This window comes from Ostrinia nubilalis, chromosome 11 (assembly GCF_963855985.1).
Source record: "Ostrinia nubilalis chromosome 11, ilOstNubi1.1, whole genome shotgun sequence".
Lineage (NCBI taxonomy): Eukaryota > Metazoa > Arthropoda > Insecta > Lepidoptera > Crambidae > Ostrinia > Ostrinia nubilalis.
Genome location: NC_087098.1, coordinates 3,635,028 through 3,657,951, shown reverse-complemented (window position 1 = coordinate 3,657,951; position 22,924 = coordinate 3,635,028). Strand labels below are relative to the sequence as shown.

The following is a 22,924-nucleotide window of genomic DNA, read 5'->3' as shown; positions in this document are numbered from 1 at the left end:
TCATAATTACGATTTCAATCAATTTTGATTTGATATTATGATTAGCTAGCGCAGGGGAGTGTAGGACAAATCCTCCGTTTCATCATCATCATCATCATCTCAGCCTTAGGACGTCCACTGCTGACCATAGGCCCCAATGCTTCCCATGTTGCCCGGTTGGTAGCGGCCTGCGTCCAGCGCCTTCCTGCTTACTTTTATGATGTCATTTGTCCACCTTGTGGGTGGACTCCTCCGTTTGCCTCTGGTAAATTAGAGTGGATCGTTCTCCTGCTATCTATCATCATCATCTTCTTATTCGTTTCGCTCTTGGCAGAGCAGTCGTGGTCACGTTGAGGCGTTGTTCACATCGGTTGTAGAGGTGGACCACTCTCCGCACGATCTCCCGCCATCACTCTCTGTTGACAGACTGTCTGGTGCAGTCACATACACCGTCTCCCACTGCCGATTTCACTTGGTCGGTCCAGCGCATAGGTATCTATCATAGTGGATGTTAAATGTCCTGATGATGATGAAATTGCTATATAATTCAAATTTCAATAAACAGAATTTTTTAAAAAATAAAGCAAACTTAACTCTAAACAAAAAAATATAAACTTACTACTCAAAAATAAAAGTGTGTCCGCGAGGCAAAGAGGCGAGGATGCTGGCTGCATTTCCTCGCTGGATAGTAATACTAAGCCTTTGTGCAAGGAAAGAGCCAGCTTCTATTTATTATTGCAGTATTAAAAAGCGACAAAAACACAAACATACAAGCAATTTTTCAAACATTATTAACTAGGATAACTTTATTAAGTCCGGATTCTCACAGTCTTAATTATTAAATGATAATTATTTCCTTCCAGTCACTTTCTTGTTAGTATAAAACTTTTATGTAATTTCACAGAATCGACTTTTATATCAGATATCTGTTCGGCGTGGATCAATAGCATTTTAATTGATCGTTAATGAGAAAGTAAATTGCTTGTGTCTTTTAGTTGGTGGTAATAAACTATATATTTCCTAATGTCTGCTAAAAGCAAAAGTATGTGAAGACTTGGTATTTATTTTATTATATTTAGCTGTTACATATTTGCTTAAATAGTGTCTTAAACCCTTTTGAGCTTTGTTACAGTCAAAACTCAGTGGAGTTTCATCAAATCCTTTCTTAGTAGATGCCTACGTCATAACATCTACCTGCATGCCAAATTTCAGCCCGATCCGTCCAGTGGTTTGGGCTGTGCGTTGATAGCTTACTATGACAGTCAGTCAGCCAATCAGTTAGTCAGTCACCTTTGAGTTATGTATATTTAGATTTATTGCAGACGCTGATCGGAGTGATTCAAATGCATAATTTCTTTATGAAAAATACATCATTTTAATTCTGAAAAAAACAGTTCTGAAACAACTGTAAAATTAGATTAATAGTTTCTTTGAAGTCAATACAAATTAGAGTAATACAAAATGTATAGGGATCGCGTTTGACAGCAAATAAAGTATGTCGATTGATTGGTGATGTCATTTAACAAGTTCCAAGTTTCGTGCCTTACCGACAACGGCACATCAAATAGGCTGGACAATTTTGTTGGAGAATAGTTCTTATTGCAACTGTATAAGATGCCATTTACCTTTGTGATATCGCCTGGACTAAGATAACATGAGTCAGTAAAAATACCTATTTTGTTATACACGTAATCCTACTAATATCCTACTAATATTATATAAATACTAATATTATAAATGCGAAAGTTTGGATGTCTGGATGTCTGGATGTTTGTTACTCTTTCACGCAAAAACTACTGAACGGATTTTAATGAAACTGTACAGTATTATTGTTTATAACCCCGAATAACATATAGGCTACAATTTATGACGATCTGTGACAAACTAAATTTGACACGGGTGAAGCCGCGGGCAAAAGCTAGTTTAAAATAATCTGACAATAATATTTTTTATCTCACATTGTTTTACTGTTTCTCATCTGAAGTAAATCAGTCTTATATGTCAAAGTCAAAATCAAAATGCAATTATGCAATTAATGTCATAGCTGTATTCTGTAGCTCCACTTTCGCCTGGCGCAGCAACCACAAAAAAAGCCTAACAAAAGCCGGACAGGCCGGACAAAACAATTTTTGGCCGGACAAGACCTTAAAAAGCCACTGGCAACCATACTTGGGGCCTCTACATGTCTCATTATTTTTACCCTAACTCAGTCACCACTGTCTGGTCTGAGTAAGCACAATATGTCCACTACTGAACTATATTTCTTATGCTCTATGTTCTTTTAAAACGGCAAGAGAAGCGGAAAATAAATGAAAGACTTTGCGAAACATGTTGTAATAGTGAAACTTCTGTAGTTTCTAAAACTAAAAATCTTCTAGGATAGCACATTTTTTTCTAGGTTATAAGTATTTTTTTAACGGAATTGTTGGAAAATAGCTCTTATTGCTCCATGTGTAAGGTTAAGATCAACTTAAAATTTATAAGTATATGAAAATTTTAACTAAGTTAACATTATATTAATATCTTAATTGGGATGAAAAAATAAATAAAATAATGATTTATTTGTGGTTTAAGATCTTTATTATTTCTCACAAGAATTATAATTCACTTATGTGAGATAATTAAATACAATATTTTGTAACAATAGCTTTGGATATACGTACAAACTAAAAGATAAACAAACAATTTCATAAACTAACTATAAGTGGGTACTTCACAATTTGCGCGCGATCCGTAAATATCGCCAGCCAGCGCGCGCCGAGTCCGACTAAACGTAGAACACAGAGTTAACCGCGCGGGAATGGAAGTGGCCTATTCTAACTACGCTCAGGTAAAGATGTGTTTCATTAACAGTTTTGTGCAGAAAATTCAAATAAACTTTGATTTAATTATGTAATTAAAAATATATTTATTTAGTGTGAAAATCTACTTTAATAAACATGTGGTAATGTCAAAATAAATTATTAGTATTTATTTTTGATCATTATTTATTTTGTCAGCACTAAATCGAAATCAAAATAAATATAAACAATTATTAACAAAATCGAAAACAAAATGTTTTGAAAATGTACAGTCACGAGCACTAACATGTGCACACTATATTTATTCCGCTGTAATAAGGTTTCAATAGAAATGCAGATTTTTTTTACTAAACATCGAAATTCATAGTAAAGATTAACAAAACATGTACATGCTAATTAATTACAATATATAAGTTCAACATTATTATTCATATAACGTAATAATCGTTAATGTAATTGAAAACAAAAACTGAAGTTTAACAAAAAGCGCGCGTGCGCACACGAACGCGTTGATGTCTTTATTATGGGCGGCCATTTTTATGGAGTATTTGCATGTTTTTATTTTATTTATGGTTTCGTGCGCTTTGCACATAATATTTATAGCCAGTGTCAATATAAACATATTTTTTTAGGTTTAATTAATGTAAGTAATATGGTAAATGACGTCAGCTTATATTTTATCACTTCTCGTGTAGTATAAGTGTATTTTATGGCTAGATTAAATAGAAAAGGCGTAATTTTCAATTATTATGATAACTTTTTTTATATTCTGGGAAGGCTGATACTGCCTATTTTGTAAAATTGTAGTACAATATCGTTGAAAAAAATTAACATTTTACAAATATAAATAATTATAAAAAAGTGTCTGAAATTAAAACGAATTAAATGTATTTGGTGTTGTTTGTTTTTGTTATTACAATCGACACGTTGAAGTAAAATTTGAAGTTGTTTAATTTCGAATATTTTTTCGTTTATTATTTTTCAATTATACATTAATTTTTAATTCAAAGTCAAGGCGGCTATTATGGTGTTTTTAGACTGCATATTTTTGTACTGTTAGTTTTCCATAGACTTTGTAGAAATTGATAATAGATAAGAATGTTTCTGTAAATAAAATACTGTAAATATGGTCAATTTAATATTATGTAGGATAGTACACATTCCTTATTTAACACGTGAGGCGTATAATAGTCTATTATTATATTTATCACAGCGCGTATTTATAAAACATATGTGTATAGATACACAGTCATGCGAAACAGCAGTCACGTTAGAAAAACTAACGTAAACTTTTTTCTTTTTTATGCAATAGTATTTATAAAAATTGCGTTGTGTATTTCCGTTTCTAACCGTGTGCGGTCTGAAAGCAGGCGCGGGTCCGTTATAGCGGGCATGCCCACAGCCTTGATAGACTGTGACGTCACACTTTCACGGTTCATGACGTTCTATTAAAAACTAAAAAAACTCATTTATTTCTGCAAATAGGCATTAAAAAAGCACCTTTACACTTCCAGTATTAACCCTACCACTGCTTCAGGACAATAAATAGGCCAGTGCTGAGAAGAAGCAGCGCAAGAAACTCAGTCACTATTGTCAGCCTTTTATTATTATTTATTTATTCAATGCCATAGTCAAACTTTTGATAGTTACGAATTTGATAAGTACTCGAAAAAGAATTAGGCTGAGTTGCACCATCTTATTTTGACTTTAACAAACGTCAAAAATCTGCCAAACTCAATACAAAAAGCAGTTCTTGTTAAAGTTACGGTCAGAGTAAGTTGGTGCAACTCACCCTTAGTAATGAAAGATAGCTCTTAAATAAAATTTAATGTTTGATGTTTTAATTCATTACATAAAGTGAATTTTTAAATGTTTTTTATTAATAATTTAAATATATAAATATTTATTATTATTTATTTGGTAATTGCGTAATCATAAGTTATGCACTTTCATGAAGGTTTTAAATGCACTTTTATGTTAATGACCTACTTCTTCTAACTGTCGCTTAATTTAGGTGAAGTTTTTTTTTAATTTGATTATCATTTTGCTAATGAATATATGCTATTTATTAAAATAGCTGCGGATTTTATAAAAATATTAATAAAAAAATAATAGAACTTCAATACTTTGAGTCGCTTAGCATGTTTTTTTTCGTGTTTTTTGCTTTGTTGCAATTGTTTTTTAATGTTTGTTTACTTTCCAATTTTGCACTTGTTACCTGACCAGCAGTTCGCAACATAATTCAATAATTTGTTTTAGTAAACTGAGGATAGTGCTTTTAATTTGTTATATTTTGCTCTTCCCAAATAAAATTAAATGGAAGACGTATAAAAATTACTATTCAAGTTTTAAACTGAGGATAGCGCTGTGTACGTTACTAATAATCTATATAAATAAAAATGAATTGATGTTCGTTAGTCTGATTAAAACTCGAGAACGGCTGGGCCGATTGAGCTGATTTTGGTTTTAAAATGTTTGTCGTAGTCCAGGGTAGGTCTAAACGGCGAGCAAATACGCGCGCGATATTGTTTTTCGCTGACAAACAAAATTCCACGCGGGCGAAGCCGCGGGCGGAAAGCTAGTTTGTCATAAAATTGAATGGAAGTATAAAAATGTTTTCTTTAAATATATTTTGTCCTGCATTTTGTGTGACAAATAAATCATTGTTATTATTAATTACTTTTGAAGTTTTCGTGTGCGAACAAAGTAGCATTAGTTGACTGAATCCGCGCCTGTCTGAAAGCGGCTCAATCCCGCCGATGGTCCGGTGCGCGCGCGCATCGGCAGTGCCGCCCGCGCCGCCGCGACGCTCGCACGCGAGTGAAGTGATGGTTCAGTGCTCTTGATTATTGGATTCACACTTTTTCCCGTTGACACAGTAAGTCGGTCTCACATTATCATGTGTTTTACGGCGAATTTCAGTGTGCTCTATTTTTTAGAAATTATTGTTTTAGGGTTAGGAATTTCCCAAGTTTTGCGCATATAATTCGAAAATAACGGATCCGGTGGATGATTTGAAAGTGCTGAAAAATTCTTTCAGTTATTCTATTCGCGAGCGGAATGCGCTCTGTTATTTTAAGATTTTTTTTATAGTGCGTTAAAATTCCAATGTTTAACTTAGGTTTTTCTATTCGTATTTACGATAGAATAGTTTTAATAATAATTGACTAATAAATTATTGAATATTTGCAGTAAATAAGTTATGTTTATTTATAACAAAAACAAATCGAATTCGCGTGAATAAAATGACAAGAGCAACCGAGTTCAAGTGCACAGCTGACGCACCTTCGAAATAAAAAGCAAATAGGCAAATCGGCCTATAAACGGCACGACAAGTCATCACGCGATACACACAGACCCAATTCAGCGTAATTAATTTGCAAACGGCGTTAATGCGTTTCTCAGTGTACGTGCATGTATTTAAATTATTTAGAAATCCAGTCGTCACTTGCAAAAAACGAACGAAATCGACGAAGCGGCGCGGGCGCCTGTTCGCCGCCGCGCCCATACTCTCGCTGGAAGAGGCGTTTTTCACATTTCTAAACTGCAAAAAATCATCACAAAACAATAACATTTCGAACACAGAAATAATCCAAGAGAAAACACTGGTTCGCAATTACAAGCATAATAAAATAATGTTACATAAAAAATCAGCTTTTAACACACGTATTCGTGCATTGATATTGTTATGAAATCCTTTCAAGTATTTTGAATAAATAAAATGTATAAATATTAATGTCGGACATTAGCAATCAGCTGTACTGCGTACGAGTTGAAGAATATTCGAATATAGAATAGGAATTGATAGAAGTAACGGTAGAAACGGTCAGTTAGATGCGTTATCCGTCGCATCTAGTATTGCAATTATCTTCGTGAGATCTTAGGCGAGTATGTTAGTGGCTCGCGCAGTGAGAGTTAGAATGTGTAGCACCGCGACCTGGAACGCCTCGAATTATTGTCCGTAAACGCGTTTCATACTTAAATAAATCGCAGAAAACGAGATAAAGTGCCATTGGTCAGGGCTAAATGTACGGACGAGGGAAGAGTTTAGTTGATATTCCGCTGTGCGCACACGCAGCGTTGGAATCACAGACTTGGTTGAATTTAACCTGGAACGTTGCTACCATTAGTAAAGAAATAGTTTTGTATCTGGGCATATCCAGCAGATAGGCTGCATCTTATAAGATCCTGTAGGGGCTTGGTCCAAACTAGAAGTTAAGACCTACCAAATCATTAATTATGTAATTTATACTATTTCTTATATAATCTTCCCAGTATGTACATAAGGCAGATCAGAAAAAATGTCTTTTTAAATATGAACCTTCGGGAAATTTTCGGGAATTTTCTAACTTTTAGCTTTAAAGCTTTTCTGCTCAAGTAAGTTTTCTCTTAATACGAATATTAGTAATAATAAAAGTGAAAAGCTGCCAGGAAATTCTAATAGAGTTTTCATAAATATAAACCTATACTTATATAGAACACGTTCATAAACTTAAATGATAGAGTAGTTGATTACCTCTGTACAAGAATTCAAGACAGACTGTAACAGACTGCTTTTAGTGTCCATACGTCAACGTACACAAAAATAATGTTAACAAAGCTTCACTTTATTTTCTACTTTTTAATCGTGAGAAAAAGAAATAAGGAAAATTACAACGTGTAAATTAGACGACTCATTACTATTCCGTGTGTATTATTATAGGTTACAACTAAAGTGCACGAAGAGCATGCAAAACTACGTTTCCCATCTTCACGCCAGTTCCTTGTGCGAGTGTTGAAACTTTCATAACGATTAATTATAGCAAGTCGTCTTGCCAATTAAAAGAAATTGCCGCTAGATTATATCTAGATGCGCTAGCCGTACGCATTACCGCGGAAGTGCGAACTGTCGCATGCGTGTGTGTGTTTGGGATTGGATAGCTGGTTTACTGTACGATTTCTTTACTTTTAAGTGTGAATATGTAGTCTGAATGTAATTCTTTATAGTTTTCTGGTCATTTGTAGTAAATAAATCACTAATATCCCTGTTCACCTCTTCAAGAATATTATGCTTTTGTCATGAGTAGTATCATCTTAAATCTACTAGCTTTCCTCGATTCTCGAATCAGAAATCGGATGTTAACAACATTGGTGCTTTTTAATATTTGCTGATAGATGAATAGGCATTATGTAAATTGTAGATCGCGGTGTGTAGCATCTTTCCTGTACTGAATAAAAACTATTAGTGTCCCAGACCAAATAAGGAAAAAATAATAGTTTAAAATAATATTATACAATACGTTTTGTGCTGAATATCAACTGTAAACACATAAAATCTTCATAATGCCGCGTCATTAGTCCACTTAAATACTAATTTAATACATTCTCATAAAACTGTTAGTGTCAGTATTCTCTCATTTAATTAAAATGATATATGTGCTCTATTTAAAAATAATTTAACCATTAATTTCAACGCAGTATAACATGTTTGTGATCTATTATTGTCTTTAAAATTATTTTGTGTGTTTAAGTGATCTAAGTCATAAATTATTAATAATAAAATTAATTGTTCCAATTACATATAGCAGCAATTATTTATTAAGCCCAAAACCGATCACAGCATATGTTATAGCGACTTGATGTCAGATAATGATGCTATTATTTATTAATGCATTAGCACATATTATTATGTTCTATTCAATAAATCAGTTATCACACACATTATTAAATTGTATACTATTAACATCCACGACTACAGCTAATATTACTCACAAGGATTCAAACTCGCAACCGCGTTACCTGTGTATGCGAAGCACCAGTACAGGTAGCCTACACAGAACTATTCCCACCTCTCGTTCCCACCACTGCAACTCCTGTGTAGCCAGGATCTACAGCTTGACCGCCATAAAAACCCAACCAATGAAGGTCAAGTTTGTTGAAAGTTAACTGTCATTGGACCCGCAACGAAATTAACCAGAAGAACATAGGAGGAGTTCGAAATTACAGTGCAGGTAGCGTGTTTAAAAAATCTTAAATGTAAAAACAAATGAATAAAGAGAACAGGCAAAGTTTAGCCTAGGCGCAGACCATCGATATTTAATTTTAGTCGGCCGATAGTTGGGCCCGAGTTTAATTTGTATGAAGAATCAATCGGTGTAATGTGCGGACTTCCACACATGCCCATACTGATTAACTGCCCGACTAAACTATCAACCGACAAAAAGTTTGTAGTCTGCGCCAAGGCTAAACCGAGTTTTAGCTTCGTAAATAGCCCGTTTTATCAAATCACACTCAAATATAAATTTAAACTTAAGAATTTATTTAGCTAAATGTGTAAGTTTAAGAAATACAGGCTTATATTTACGTTCGAATCACCTTTTAAGCTTCCTTGTACTATGAAATGTAGAAATCAGAGGTTTTAATGACGGTTTAATAGTGTATTTAGTGCGAAAGCCAATATTTACAGTCCACTTATGAAGTCCTCAATATTTTAATCACGTCTGTACGTTAGTTAATATGCATTTAGTATCGTCGTTAAGAAGTTTCACTAATAAGAAAATACGTTTTAATAAACTGGTTTTCTGGAATATTATATTTGTGTGGTTTTCCAAGAAATTGTCATACTAAAAATTATGTCAGTTAATTTTGTTGAAAAATTGCATCGTTTTGTTTTTGGCTTGAATAACTCGAACGCGATGATAATTCAATTGTACTTAATTGTACCTATTTGTAAAGATGAAGATTATTTTGTAACTATTTTATTACAATTCAATAACTCCTAGTCTAATTACCGTTTAAAAAAAACAGCTATTATTCAGCACTTAATACTTATTTTTAAAGTCAGTTTCGGTTGGGAGCTCCATTCTCGAGATTGTTGAGAAAAGTTTGTCTATCTTTATTATATTTTATTCAACTAGATAGGTCCATTTCGAGAAAGAGGTTAATCGTCAAATCCAACTCGGTTGGACAGCGTTCGGGAAACTACACATCTTTTCGTCCAAAATATCTCAATGCCTGATGACGAAATAAAAGTTTATAAACCAGTGTGTGTTACTAAGTGATGAAAACAATGCCAACTTTTTGATAGAGTAATCCTACTAATATTATAAATGCGAAAGTTTGGATGTCTGGATGTTTGTTACTCTTTCACGCAAAAAATACTGTACTGTTAAAACTTTACAGTGTTATTGTTTGTAACGCAGATTAACATATAGGCTATAATGTATCCCGATCTATGCCCCTAAATTTCACGCGGGTGAAGCCACGGGCAAAAGCTAGTAATGACATAAGGCTGTAAAGAAACACTGTGATGGTGTAGCAAGGGCCAATTATGGGCGCCATTAGCCGCCTCCCGCGTTTGTCCGTCCGTCTGTCACCGCTGCTAAATAAGTCCTTCCACTTTGTAACGTCTTGCTGTAGGGCTGCATCATCTTTTCTACACTTGAGTAACATAATTTATTATAAAAATATATGACTTAACACATTCTTTCTTTTGTATTCTTCTGCGAATGTGATTATAAATGTTTATTCTGGCTAATCCCCCTAACACCTGGACCAATTTAGACGGGACTTTCACAGACGTACTAGCTGATGCTGTTACAAGGCTTTTAAGTGCTATAAGCAGTAAGTAGATAGACTTTTATTGTAAAAAAATATGTAAAACTAGTGGCCTCCCGCGACTTCATACGCGTAGACCCCGTTTTACCCCCTTAGGGGTGGGGTTTCGTAAAATCCGTTCTTAGCGGATTTCTACACTAAGGAACCTACCTGCCAAATTTCAAGCTAGTAGGTGTTATAGTTTCTCAGATTTCGTGATGAGTGAGTCAGTCAGTGACCTTTTGCTCTTATATTTATATATTTCACTCAAATGAAAACTTGTGAACCAAAATCCAGGTTAAAATATCGGAACAGGAACTAGTACCTTACATAACAGCCTGAAACCTTACCGTTCTCCAAGACTGATGTAATACCTACTTTCTTTTCAAATCTCTGCGAACCCTAGCGACCCGTGTGACTGAAAAGCGTTCATTCCGAGTGCATTCTCATTAATGTTCTTTCTCACAGTTTTTCAACTCGGCTACCATTTACTTACATTTTAAGCGCTACTGGTAAACGTGAATAGATTTGCGAATTTATTTCCTTATATGGGTATCGCATGAGGAATTATGTAAAGAAAATCCAGCCTAGTTTTAGTGAAAAGCTTTCTTAGATGTAAGTGCAGAAAAGTCATTAAGATTTTTTGAAATAAATTTTACTCAGCTGAGTTAGCGACATGTTTAAAGCAAATATGGAAAAATATGGAAATCATTGGGGGATGCCTATGTTCAGCAGTGGACGTCCTGCTGTGGCTGAAATGATGATGATGGTAAGTAAACTAAAAAAATACGTTAGAACTTTTGGATTGAATATAGAATGGTAACTTGCTGATAAAGTTCCTGATAGCCTGATAGGATCTTACATGTTACATGAAGTAAAATTTCAGGTTTCACACGTCTCTGTTAGCGATATCTGTAACCGTATCCACAGCAGTATACTACACTATTCACTGCAGAAATCGTCATCTTTTTCTTCGGAGGTTACAAAATATTGAGACCACACACCATTATTAAGAGCCATTTTACATTTTCGTGCAAATTTCTAAGATTTTGGAAGCATGAATTACTATCTTAAGCAACACCCAGAGATTATTTAATTACTGCGAAAGATAGTTCAATCCTTGTTGTTGACCAATAATGTAACGGATTTACTAAAACTCTTTTGATTAATTCTCAGTGCCCCATCTCCCACAACCATTTTACGGAAAAATTGCTGCAGACTCAATTTCAAAGTCCTGTATCTATTATTTATGCTCGTATAATAAGCTTAAAAATATATAGAAATCATCGAACATATATTCTTGTAGACCAATAATCAAACGGATTCTTGAATTTCATTACCATTATTGAGTAAAATCTAAAAATATTTTGGCAAATTTTTAAGATTTACGTCACATTTTGATCGTGATTTTTGGTTTTAATACACAGCAATAACAGCAATAAAAGTATCCCAAAATAAAGAATATTCATTGGAGAATTGATTTCCACAGTTATTGTTTAAATATTAGTAACTACTTTGTCAAAATATTGATGTGAATATCAGTATAAATTACAATGCGGAAGCCGACATCGATTAGTACGGCGCGAGCGCCCGTCGAGGCAGGACCTGTGTCATTTTTCCCGCCATGACGTTTACGTGTGTTCGTGTCATGAAGTGGAGATTTATACGGCAACCAAATACTTTTGATACTATGCCGGGAGGTCCGTTTTGAGTCGGCCGTTTGGTGGTTCGAAACGGACTAATATGCCGAGAGGTCCCGGGTTCGATTCCCGGCCGAGCAGAAATTGAAATCATGAAAATAATTAATTTCTTTGACGGGACTGGGAGTAACTATGTATTTATGTATGAATTTAATTTAATAAATAAATTATAAAAAAGGTTGTAAGTACATAGTATATCCATTAAGCTAGCACCCTTAACACAAGCATATTAGTTGCTTATTTTGGGACTAGATGGCATTGTGAAATTATCCAAAGATTTGTTTATTTATTTATCCGCTTTGAGTTTTGTTTCGTGAAGAAGAAAAAGAACCGTTTTGTTTCGAGAGGGAAGTTTTGTTGTTAAATAAATAAAAGAGGAAAGATTTGATTATTTGTTTGTTTGAAGGCAATAGGCTCCGAAAAGAAATTCTTTCACTAAATGTTTCCTATGTTGGCTATAAAATATTTTCAAAAACTTTACTCCAAAATCTTCGATAATTGGTCGTTTAATAAATAAATTAGATAACATATTAATATTTTTTTATTGTTTCCAGTACGATTTCAGTACTAGTTTTTAGAAATTCTATGATTTAACTAAAGTGTTATTTTATGCATAATTTATTAACTTCTAAAATATATTCCCTATTGATAGATGACGTGCTTCGTATTTGGTTAAAAAGGTGTAGAATGTTATTTTGAAGATAACTTGCTTCCATAGAGATATAGAAAGATGCTAAGTAATGCGCTGAGTTCGAAACTCAGTGTCAAAGAAATCAAAATATGAGCTCATTATCCACTGCGGTATCAGTATTCAACGTTCGAATAATCTTTAGTAGTATGCAAGCAATGTAAACTGTTTACATTATAACGTCGCTGCTGTCTTCATTGCTTTCACAAGCAATATGTTCTGTTTTTGGGCATATTGTTGCGACACCGGCTCCGCCCCCTTATCACATTTCCCTTTAGTTTCTGTGATCTGTGCTTGCTTCGAAGTTGATATCAATTAAATATTCCTTAGTGCTTTTGATTTAAATTATTTTTTTTATTTTGACACGTGTTTGAAAAATCAAGTAATAGTCAATAATATAACAAATGAAAACGAAACATTGCATTGCAAGTTGCAATGTTTCAATATTGATGAGGAGATTCCATTGGAAAGTCTGTATTCATTCCTAGGATTCCCCTAACACCATCAAATTCAAGAGAATTCTAGAGAGTGCAGTTTCCCATCTCATGCTTAGGGGCCACGGTTTAAAATAGCGTGGTTGTATAGAGCCTGCAACGGGCAACCGCGTGCGCTGCTCATACTAATTTTCGATACAAAAACAAGTGTTGGCTCACGAGTTTTAGCGGAGTTCCATGTGGTAGCGGGAGTAGACTTAAGGGAAATCTATGCTTCTCCGACGGCCAGTTGTAAGTTGTATGCTCCAGAGTATGTGCATTGTGCACACAATAGCCTGGTGATTTTAGCACCCGAAGGAAATGTTTCAATTTTGTTGTAGAAAGATATCATAATTTTGTAAGTAGGTATTCAGATATTTAAACATACCTAATAATTTGTAGGTTTTATATTAAAAAATATTATCATATAACAAAATTAATAATTACTTAGAATAATTTAATTTTATTAGAACCAGTTTCCACTTCTTCGCGGAAAAAGTCGCGGGCAAAAAGCTAGTATGAAATATGTAGTTTTGCCCGCGGCTTTACTCGCGTGAAATTTAGTTTGCTACAGATCGTCATAAATATATTGTTATTCTAGTCGACGTCAGGGATGGATGAGCGTCGCTGTCGCTGGCGACAGGGTCTTCTGGTTAAGGGTTCATGACGTAGTTCTCAGGCAAAATGAAATCCACTCATAGAAATGTATTCACGAGAATAATTACACACAGCACTAGAGTCGTATCGGAACTGAGTGAACCAACGGTCTAGCGATAGGAACGTCCGACCCGAGTGATAGTTGAACACAAACTGCCTAGTACTGCTGTACTGTACTGTAAAGCTTCATCAAAATTTGTTCAGTAGTTTTTGCGTGAAAGAGTAACAAACATCGAAACATCCATACAAACTTTCGTATTTATAATATTAGTAAGACAAGTAAGAAGAAAGATAGTAAGATGAATTTATTTTAGTTATTTGTTAAATAATAATAATATTTATTTATTTCTTAGCTCTGTCTGATAATGGATCTGGAGGAGTTGCAATGGCCACCTCCATTGCAACTCCATAACAAAACAATAGAACCCTATGGAGTTTGGGCTTGTGTAATTCGCCTTGACGAATACTTCGTCTAGGTAAATGATATCCAGGGTCCGATGATGGAGCTGCAAGGGGGCAGATTTTTTTTCACTATGTGACTGTCTTTATTTTGTACTTAATATAATATATTTTACATATTATACCTATTCGTGTTTCATTATTAATCGAAATAAGTATAAAAATCTTTAAAAGACTAAATAAACTCTATTAAAATTTTAAATTAATTTATCATGTTTTAATACCTTATTCTACCTTAAAATTAATAACTTATATCAAGTCTTAAATACGGTCACGGCTCAAGATTTTTTTGTCGATTTCGGCGTTCTTTTTACTCTTTTGTCGTTGCGTTGACAGTTTGTAGCTAAATTCGCGCGGAATATTTTTGTGAAATGGCTCTTAACGATACCGGTAGGTACAACGCGATTCGTCATCTTAATGTCACGTAGGTACCGAAGACTGCAAGAAGAATAAAATTGTGGCATCTTATGTATATTGGAATAGGAGCTATTTTGGTATAAAAATAATGTAACATTCTGTCGACTGTACATTTGATATCGCAAAATATTTCGGCTAAGATACGAGATCTCCAAAAAGAACAAAAGACTGTCATTGTATGCAAAATAATTATCCGCTATCTATTTTATGTGAGACGACTCAGTTTCTTTGGGGATAAGGCTCATAATACAAGAAAAGATTCGAGACGCGATAGCAGACACCGTATGATGTCGTACTGTATCATCTATTACATAAATACATAGTATAAGTTAAGCAGTAAATGAAAACACCGAGATAAATTACAGTATCCACCACATTTGAGTCTAAAATTTTAAGCGAAGAAGCAAGCTTAAAATTACGAGTATTCTATTAGTTTATTTAATGAAAATTACCTACCCTCTGTCATCGTATGACTTTTATTTGTTGCTTGTTTGTTGTTATTATGTCTGTACTATTCTGAAAAGACATGCAAAACTTATGTGTAGGTTTAAATATTTCAATATCATTTCATAATACGGGTTAACATAAAGTAAAAACTAATATTATAACGGCGTTATCCATTAATAGTTCCTTTCTGACGTTAACATAATAATTCTCTTTGGGCGAAGTAGGTATGGTATGATTTTTAAACAAACTTGACTTACTGTTGCCCTTACACTGGCACCGTCCAGCTGATCTTACCGCGGATAGTTTGATTGTATTTTAATTACCCAGGTCATCGACCCGCCAGACGGAGGTCACGGGTCGGGTCGAGTCATTTCGCTTAATGGCCACGGCAGTGACTGGTGGCGCTAAAGTTTTTGCGTTATGGTCACTAATTAGATGCGCGATGCGGTTTTTTTTTGCTTGGAAATCTTGGAATTTAACTTTTTAACTTTAGTCATTTTTGGGTTTTGCGGTAAAAGGACCCTGTAAAGTTCAGTTTTGCGAAGTCCATCAATCTTTCTGTCACGTCTGGATATAAAATGAGGATTTTTACTCGTTGATTTTTGAAAAACTATGATGATTGTTTATCAAAATAGTCCAGCGGTCGACGGGAATCGAACTGAATTGAATTTAGAATCAGGGATTCGATGTCGATAACGTTGGGATGTAATCGCCTCCAATGTTCTTACGTTCATCTGGACTTGGGTAGGAGACCTGAGGTTTCACATAGGTAATTTTTTTATTGTAAAGAATATCACCTGACGCTGCTTCCTTATTATAACTCAATACTCATTAAATACTTTATACATATCAGTATTAACTCCATAAAACGCCACAAGTTTTTTGAGGTCAGTATGGGACGCGTGGCGTAACCGCACGTGCGTGTCTGCTTTCTAAACAAATCTGTCATAACATTTTTCGAAAAATCACCGCAATTAGCTAATTAAATTTCCCTCATTTCGTGATTCTGCTGCGATTTCAATTATCCACTGCTTCAATTTTGCAACATCCATATATCTATTCTGAATTGGCACTAATTAGTATGATATATCGCTAAAAATGTGGTATAAAATCAGACCGAGAGAAAGGCGAGTTTACTAGGGCAACATAAAATTATAGGAGGATTCATAGTCTGCGATATAAGAACAAGAATTCGTCATTAAATTATGGTCCAGTTTTTTATTTTTAGTCTGTGAAATGTCACTTGTCACAGCTGTCACTTTTGGCGCGTTTTGGCTTTGTCTATGGTTTTTGGCATTGGCGGAGTAGGTAAGACGTCATATCCTGGTTATTCCATAAGACACCAAAATAAAAGTTAAGCGGGATCGACTCCATTTAAGAACAAGTCTTATCACGACATAAAACGTTGAGTCAGCAAATTATCCTACTTTTAGGAATAGCTATAAGAAAACTCTTTTAATGAAAACTCTAATCAATTGAGGCTCAAAAAAATGTTTTAAACGTTTATTGGGACAGAGTTACCAAGCACAATGTGTTTAAAATTGTATATTATGTCAGACAAGGCTGGGTTGCACCATCTTACTTTAACTTTGACAAACGTAAAAAATCCGTCAAACTCCATACAAAAAGCACCGGTCATCGTCATAGTTACCGTTAAAGGTGAAACTCAGCCTAAGTATTTTTAGAATGAATTTATAGGAAAGTCAGTGAAGTGACAAAAAAATTAAACTAAACCCCTCATGCACAAAATCGCGGTTAGATCTAGTTTATAAATAGGTAAATTTGTAGTTTATTAATAAGTCAATCTACATTGTAAATCACCTTTGATTTACATTTTAATTAACTGATAACGCGTGTTGGACGTTATTAATTGATTTTTTATCCTTAAAAGTAATGACCTGGTGTTACAAATGACTCCTTTTGAATAAACCATAGGCGAAGTTTTTTCCGGAAATTATTATGTTTTAGTTAATGAAGTTGTTGTGTTATTTTTTACGTCATATGCATTGAGTTTTTCTTTAAAAAGTGTTTCTGCTATGATGATATTACTTTTAAAGTAAAAACTACAACTTATAAATTTTATTCACCCTCATAAACGATAGTAGGTACTAATGTAATTTCATGATAAGTATATTTTTTTTACCCGATTGCGCCAGAAGGTGAGTTATTATTGTAATAAGATTATCAGCAAATAGTTGAATTTTGTCTGTATGAAGATGTTCGTCATATACGAGTATTTCTGATTGACAGTAGGTACTGCTGGCAAATGAAAAAAATACAATTAATATATCGTTTGTTTATTCATCATCTTTTAATTTGTTTATTTTTTCAAATTCTCACATGATCATTATAATATTGCGTGTCTTCAAAAACATTTGCTGAATCTTTACTTAAATAACATGGAAACGCGAATCAAATCGCCCTAACATCATATTGTTTGGCGAGCTAACCTGCAATAATTCCCGTGTATCTTAATGTTCACGCCGACGCACGCGCAGCGATGATCGGAATTAACTAATTATGATAATAGCTAATAATAATCATAAGGCTTTATTCAGTAGTACTGATACTGAAGGGGAAAATAACACCTCTATTTTATGAAGGCAGATCTCCAATTACAGATTAATAGCAAAAAGAAAAGTGTTGGAAGGATACATTTTCTATTGCTTCTCTTTTTACAAGTCTTGTAGATATATCCTTTATATGGAACTAGCTTTCCGACCGTGGCTTCGCCCGCGTGGAATTTTGTCTGTCGTAGAATGACTTTATCGCGCGCGTCCCTGTTTCAAAAACCGGGATAAAAACTATCTTTTGTCCTTTCCCGGGACTCAAAGTATCTCTATGCCAAATTTCATCAAAATCGGTTCAGTGGTTTAGGCGTGAAAGCAAGACAGACAGACAGAGTTACACATTTATAATATTAGTATAGAAGTATAGATGGTTGTGTGTTAAGAATATGTGGTAGTTATTGACTATTCATAGAAACACTTGGTTAATTTGGAAATTGTGTTTATTGACATAATAGGACACACGTCAAATTAATTACAACAATTTTAGGCCGGAGATATATTAGATTATAGACTCCAACGTGCTATCCGTCCGATTCACTCCAATAGAATGAGTGACTTATGTTTGCATTGAACAATTGACTTTAAAAGCAATAAAACTGCTCGTAAAGATGTTTTTATATTAGGTCTCTTGCTTTTTCATAGAATTAAAAATGTGTTCTTAGATGACTCTACTTTGGCTGTCTAAAGCAAATATTATAATGAACGAAATAGCTGACAGTGTGTGTTCCGATCAAACAAAGTTTGAAAATAACATATTCATGAGTATTTTATCGAGTACTTTTGAGGTGACAAGTCACTATATGAGCAGTATTTTAATTAGTCATTAACCGTGAAGCAAGTCGCAGTTGTGTTATCCAAAATTTTTTTGGGTTTCTTACGATTCTTAGGTGAAACCTTTGCTTAGGTATACATATTACTGACTAATCGCGAATTATACGGGAAGTCGTCTGTCCTAAGCGGGAATAGAACCACGTTCTTTCTATTTCTTTATTTATTTAAAATCTTTATTTATACACATACAAAAAAAGCGGTACAAAAGGCGAACTTATTGTCATGTGGCATTCTCTACCAGCTAATTCATACCATGTGGCATTATCTTTTTCTTGCCAAGCGATTGGTCTACAGCTCGGTGCCAATGTTATTTAGGCATTTTGTTAGAAAAATTTCAGTTTTGTTGGCGTGGTCTTCTGAATATTCCTACTTTGTGCATGCGAGTAAATTGGGGCAACTCAATCACCATTCTAACTACAAAACTAGTAAAATCGACCTCTATCCCTCACGTAATAAAGGTTATTTAATTTCCATGTTGATTGCTGTAGACTGACGACTAATTTTGAACTTTGTTGTACCTGAATTTAAAGTTGGGAATTGTTGGGCATTGTATTCAAAGACTAATGTGGACCATAACCAGTGTTATCATAGCTAAGTAGTGGAACATTATCACAAACGCTGGCCATACTTTACTCTTATTAAGCTCCATTTTAGCGATAGCTTAAAGCTTTGAAGCTTAAAGCTCTGTAAAGGCCGTCGAACTTACGTATATGTTCAATATTTACTAATGCGAATATGTTTGCAAATCATAAAAAATATCGCATGCATAAATTATGGCTGTAATGTCAAAATTGCAAATCATTTTCGATATTTCACTTCGGCACTACTAATATAATATTTTGTATCGATACAGTTATTTCTAATGTTTTGTTAGGTCAATAGTAAAGTAGGTAAGATGCTTACACTATCATAAGGAGTGTGAATGGAATACTAATTTTAAGTACCTATACGAGATCAAAATAATTCTACAACTATTACGAACAGTAGTTACTGCTTTATACTTATAACAAGCTGCCACTTTAATTGTACTTAGGTAATTAATTTATTACCGTTCATTGTTATCGTTTACATGCAGTAAAAACTTTGACTAGTTGTGTTTAAATGAATTCATTACTGAATAACATTTGAGTTAAACGTAACAGTTGCCTAAAGGCTTTTAGCAAAATAAACGATCATCGAGTACAATCACTCTATTACTCGTAGATTGTAACTTAAATTCATCCTTAAGCCGATGAAAATACGGTTCAGGAATTGTATGCTTTAGTTGCTGACTGCACGATGCGCACGCGGCGCCTTCCGTTCGATATTTGCTTTGAAATGCTCAGAAGATAATGCGAAGTCTTATTCTGTTATAAAATGAAATACTCGTAAAAGGTAAAAGTCACGGTGAAAATATAAATCAAATGATTGTTTTGAATTTTTGTTGTAAAAAATCGGTAATATGAATATAAAGCAAGTTTTTTTGAGTTATTAAATTAATAATTTACATTTTATAAAATTCAGTAATTACAGGGTTGATGAAGTTGAATGCAAGAAAAGATCGAGTATGAAAAAAACATTGTTGACACATCAGCTTATCTTTTTGATTATTTTTTTTTGAAAGAGTTTCTTTAATTTCAGTAACCATCAATACCTACACATTAAGTCTCTTTCATTTTTGATATTATTGTCTCGATTTTTTTTTATTTTTAATATCGCAGAATACTCCTCTGGTGCGCGGGAGCAGGCGTCCAGTAATGGCCGCTGATGCGTTATTGATACTCCCAACGGTACCTTTCGTTCAGAAATTATGTACAGTTCGCACATTCAGCTAAACATGGAACTGCAACATCTTATTGTGGTGGCAATAGATGTCATTTTGCAACAAAAATAGTCTGAGGTGATGGTTGGAATGCTATTTACATTGCGCATGCTTGTAAGTACCTATATCAGAGCATTCATCATCATTTTCTTTTTCAAATATTTCTGTTTGAAAAAGACCGTCTTTTGTCATCATGTTTCATTAAAAGTTAAAGCTATAATAATCATTAGAAGTGTATCTATTCTTGCGCGTATTTGCTACAGCTCGTAACTACCTACATTTCTTATTGGGAGTTACACAATTTCCTTATACAATTAACTTATACAATTTCCAATGACAACACAATTATGAACATTAAACTAAGCATTTGCAGTTGAATTATACCTAATAGATGTTACTTTGCAACAGACATGTACATTCTGATATGCTTCCGACTATACCTACGTAAAAACACTCGCAAAAGTTTTGCAGTCTCGTTTCATTATTCGATTGCTGCTAAAAGTTAGAGTAAAATGTGTTAGTGTGTCCCCGATGCAGGCGAATTGCAAGCGTCTAGCTGTGACCATTTGCTGACAATTATGTTTTGGACACACAGACATCAAGATTAGCGAACTTACTCTCTTTCTACTCCCCCCCATTTTCTTCTTCTTTCTGGTCTTCCGGTTCGGAAGTTTAACTATTATCCTAGGTACTACAAGCCATTAACTTCCTATTCAAAATAATGACTTGCGAACTAATTTTTAAATTAGGATATTTATACAAGAAATTATCGTAACAAGTATTTATTTGATCTCTCTAAAAATAGCTTCTTTGTTTTATTTCTTGTTATTAAACTCTAGTTGATTTTTTTAAGTACAGCTTTCCATGGCTTACAAATTATTTATTCTCCATAAAATAGTAGGTATGTTAATCTCACTTTAACAGTTAAAAATTAAATGACTATTTACAACGAGCTAATATAAAATTCATGGAACACCAACTTGTTTTTCTTAAAGTATCGTAAACTCTGCTTATGGCGTTGATTTTACCTGAACCAGTGCCGTTCAGATCTCTCTCACATAAACCTTAATAACTAATTTATACCTCTTTATAGCATAAAAAGGTCGTAAAAAACTTTTAGCGTAAGCGCAGATTTTACAATGCTGTAACACTTATTTGTATATTTAGAGCACTGGTTTTTAATCATTGTGTTCTGTCAATCAATGTTTATTTGTTTGCGATTAGAAAGTGTTATTTGTATTAAAAGCAGGAAGAATGTTACTGTCTATTTTCATTGAATGTTAAAACAATGACTGTACAGCTAGCGGCGATATTGATCTTTGATTGATTTTGTTCTTGATTTTTTTGAGTCTTTTGTTGCCAAAAAATTGGCAGAATGACTTGTATGAATTTTATTATTTTTTATTTTATTTGTTTGTATTTTTTACAAAAAAGCAAAGGACTGTTACAATTACTGATATATTACTATGAACACAAGTGCTGTCGTCACAGTTAAATCATACAAATTGAGCTCTTAAAATAGTTATTCAAGCAAAAAGTTCGCCCGCCTCTAAATCTTTGAGTCCGCACTTACGCCAAACCGAAAATAATTTCCGCAGACCAATTTACTCTTATTATAACCGAGTGCACGTTATTGTCTACTTCTTTCACTCCACGATAATTTGACTGGGACAAATTCACCCATTAAAACACAACCTTTCTACTTGCAATTTTTTATTACGAACTATTACCATCCATTCAAGTTTGCACCTACTTTCCCTGGTAATAAGTTTAATTTCCCACGCCACGTTTTCTGGTCCTGAATTACCTGACCATTGTTAGTGCATATCAATTAACGGCAGTCTATTAAAATTCCATTACGCATTGTCTGCGTTTTATGGGTGGTATTAAAGTGTTTGAGAGCACAACTGGAGTAAAAGCTTGGGACCTTCTTAGATCATTCGTAGGTCAGCAAAATAGTGTGTCAGGTGTCAGTAAAATTGAGGTAAGGCAGAAGATGGACTTGCAGTCTACGCACTTAATCGACTATGTCAACGTTGACATAATATTGCCAAAAGTCATAAAAAATATAAGTCGTCGATATTATAAAGCCGCCGACTCCAAGCCGTCGAATCTTGGTATGTAGTCTTTAAGATTTGTCAGTTTCAGGCTTATTTATTATGTTTTATCTAAGATGCACCGAGAAGATTTATTTTATTTGATTATATCTGACCTACTTTTGATGTTAAAAATAGCTGCGTTAGTAGATATTAGTAATGAATATTCAATACTTTGTAACTTAATCTTTGCTTATGTTCTTATTATTGGTAACAGCCAGTTCACGTTGAGTAAATAAATATGAAAAATTCTCTTCAAAGAAAACAACCATTATATTTATCTAAGTATCAATGGCATTAAGGAATGTAACTTTCTATCAGCGAAACATCCATCGGTCGAGCAGTTCCAATGATCACAAACATAAAAACATTTTATCATATTAGCAGAGATATAGAAATAAAGATTAGATTTCAATTATTTGCGCACACG

The 22,924-nt window shown here is 33.9% G+C and overlaps 1 protein-coding gene across 2 annotated transcripts in view; it reads left to right on the top strand.

Moving 5' to 3' along the window:
- The first annotated feature begins 5,572 nt into the window (after window positions 1-5,572).
- Window positions 5,573-22,924, top strand: part of LOC135076114 (serine proteinase stubble) — a 203,538-nt gene continuing 186,186 nt past the window's right edge. For both annotated transcript variants that reach the window (XM_063970578.1, XM_063970577.1), the window contains exon 1: window positions 5,573-5,658. The gene's annotated coding sequence lies outside the window, so the exon portion shown is untranslated. The remainder of the gene's footprint in view (window positions 5,659-22,924) is intronic.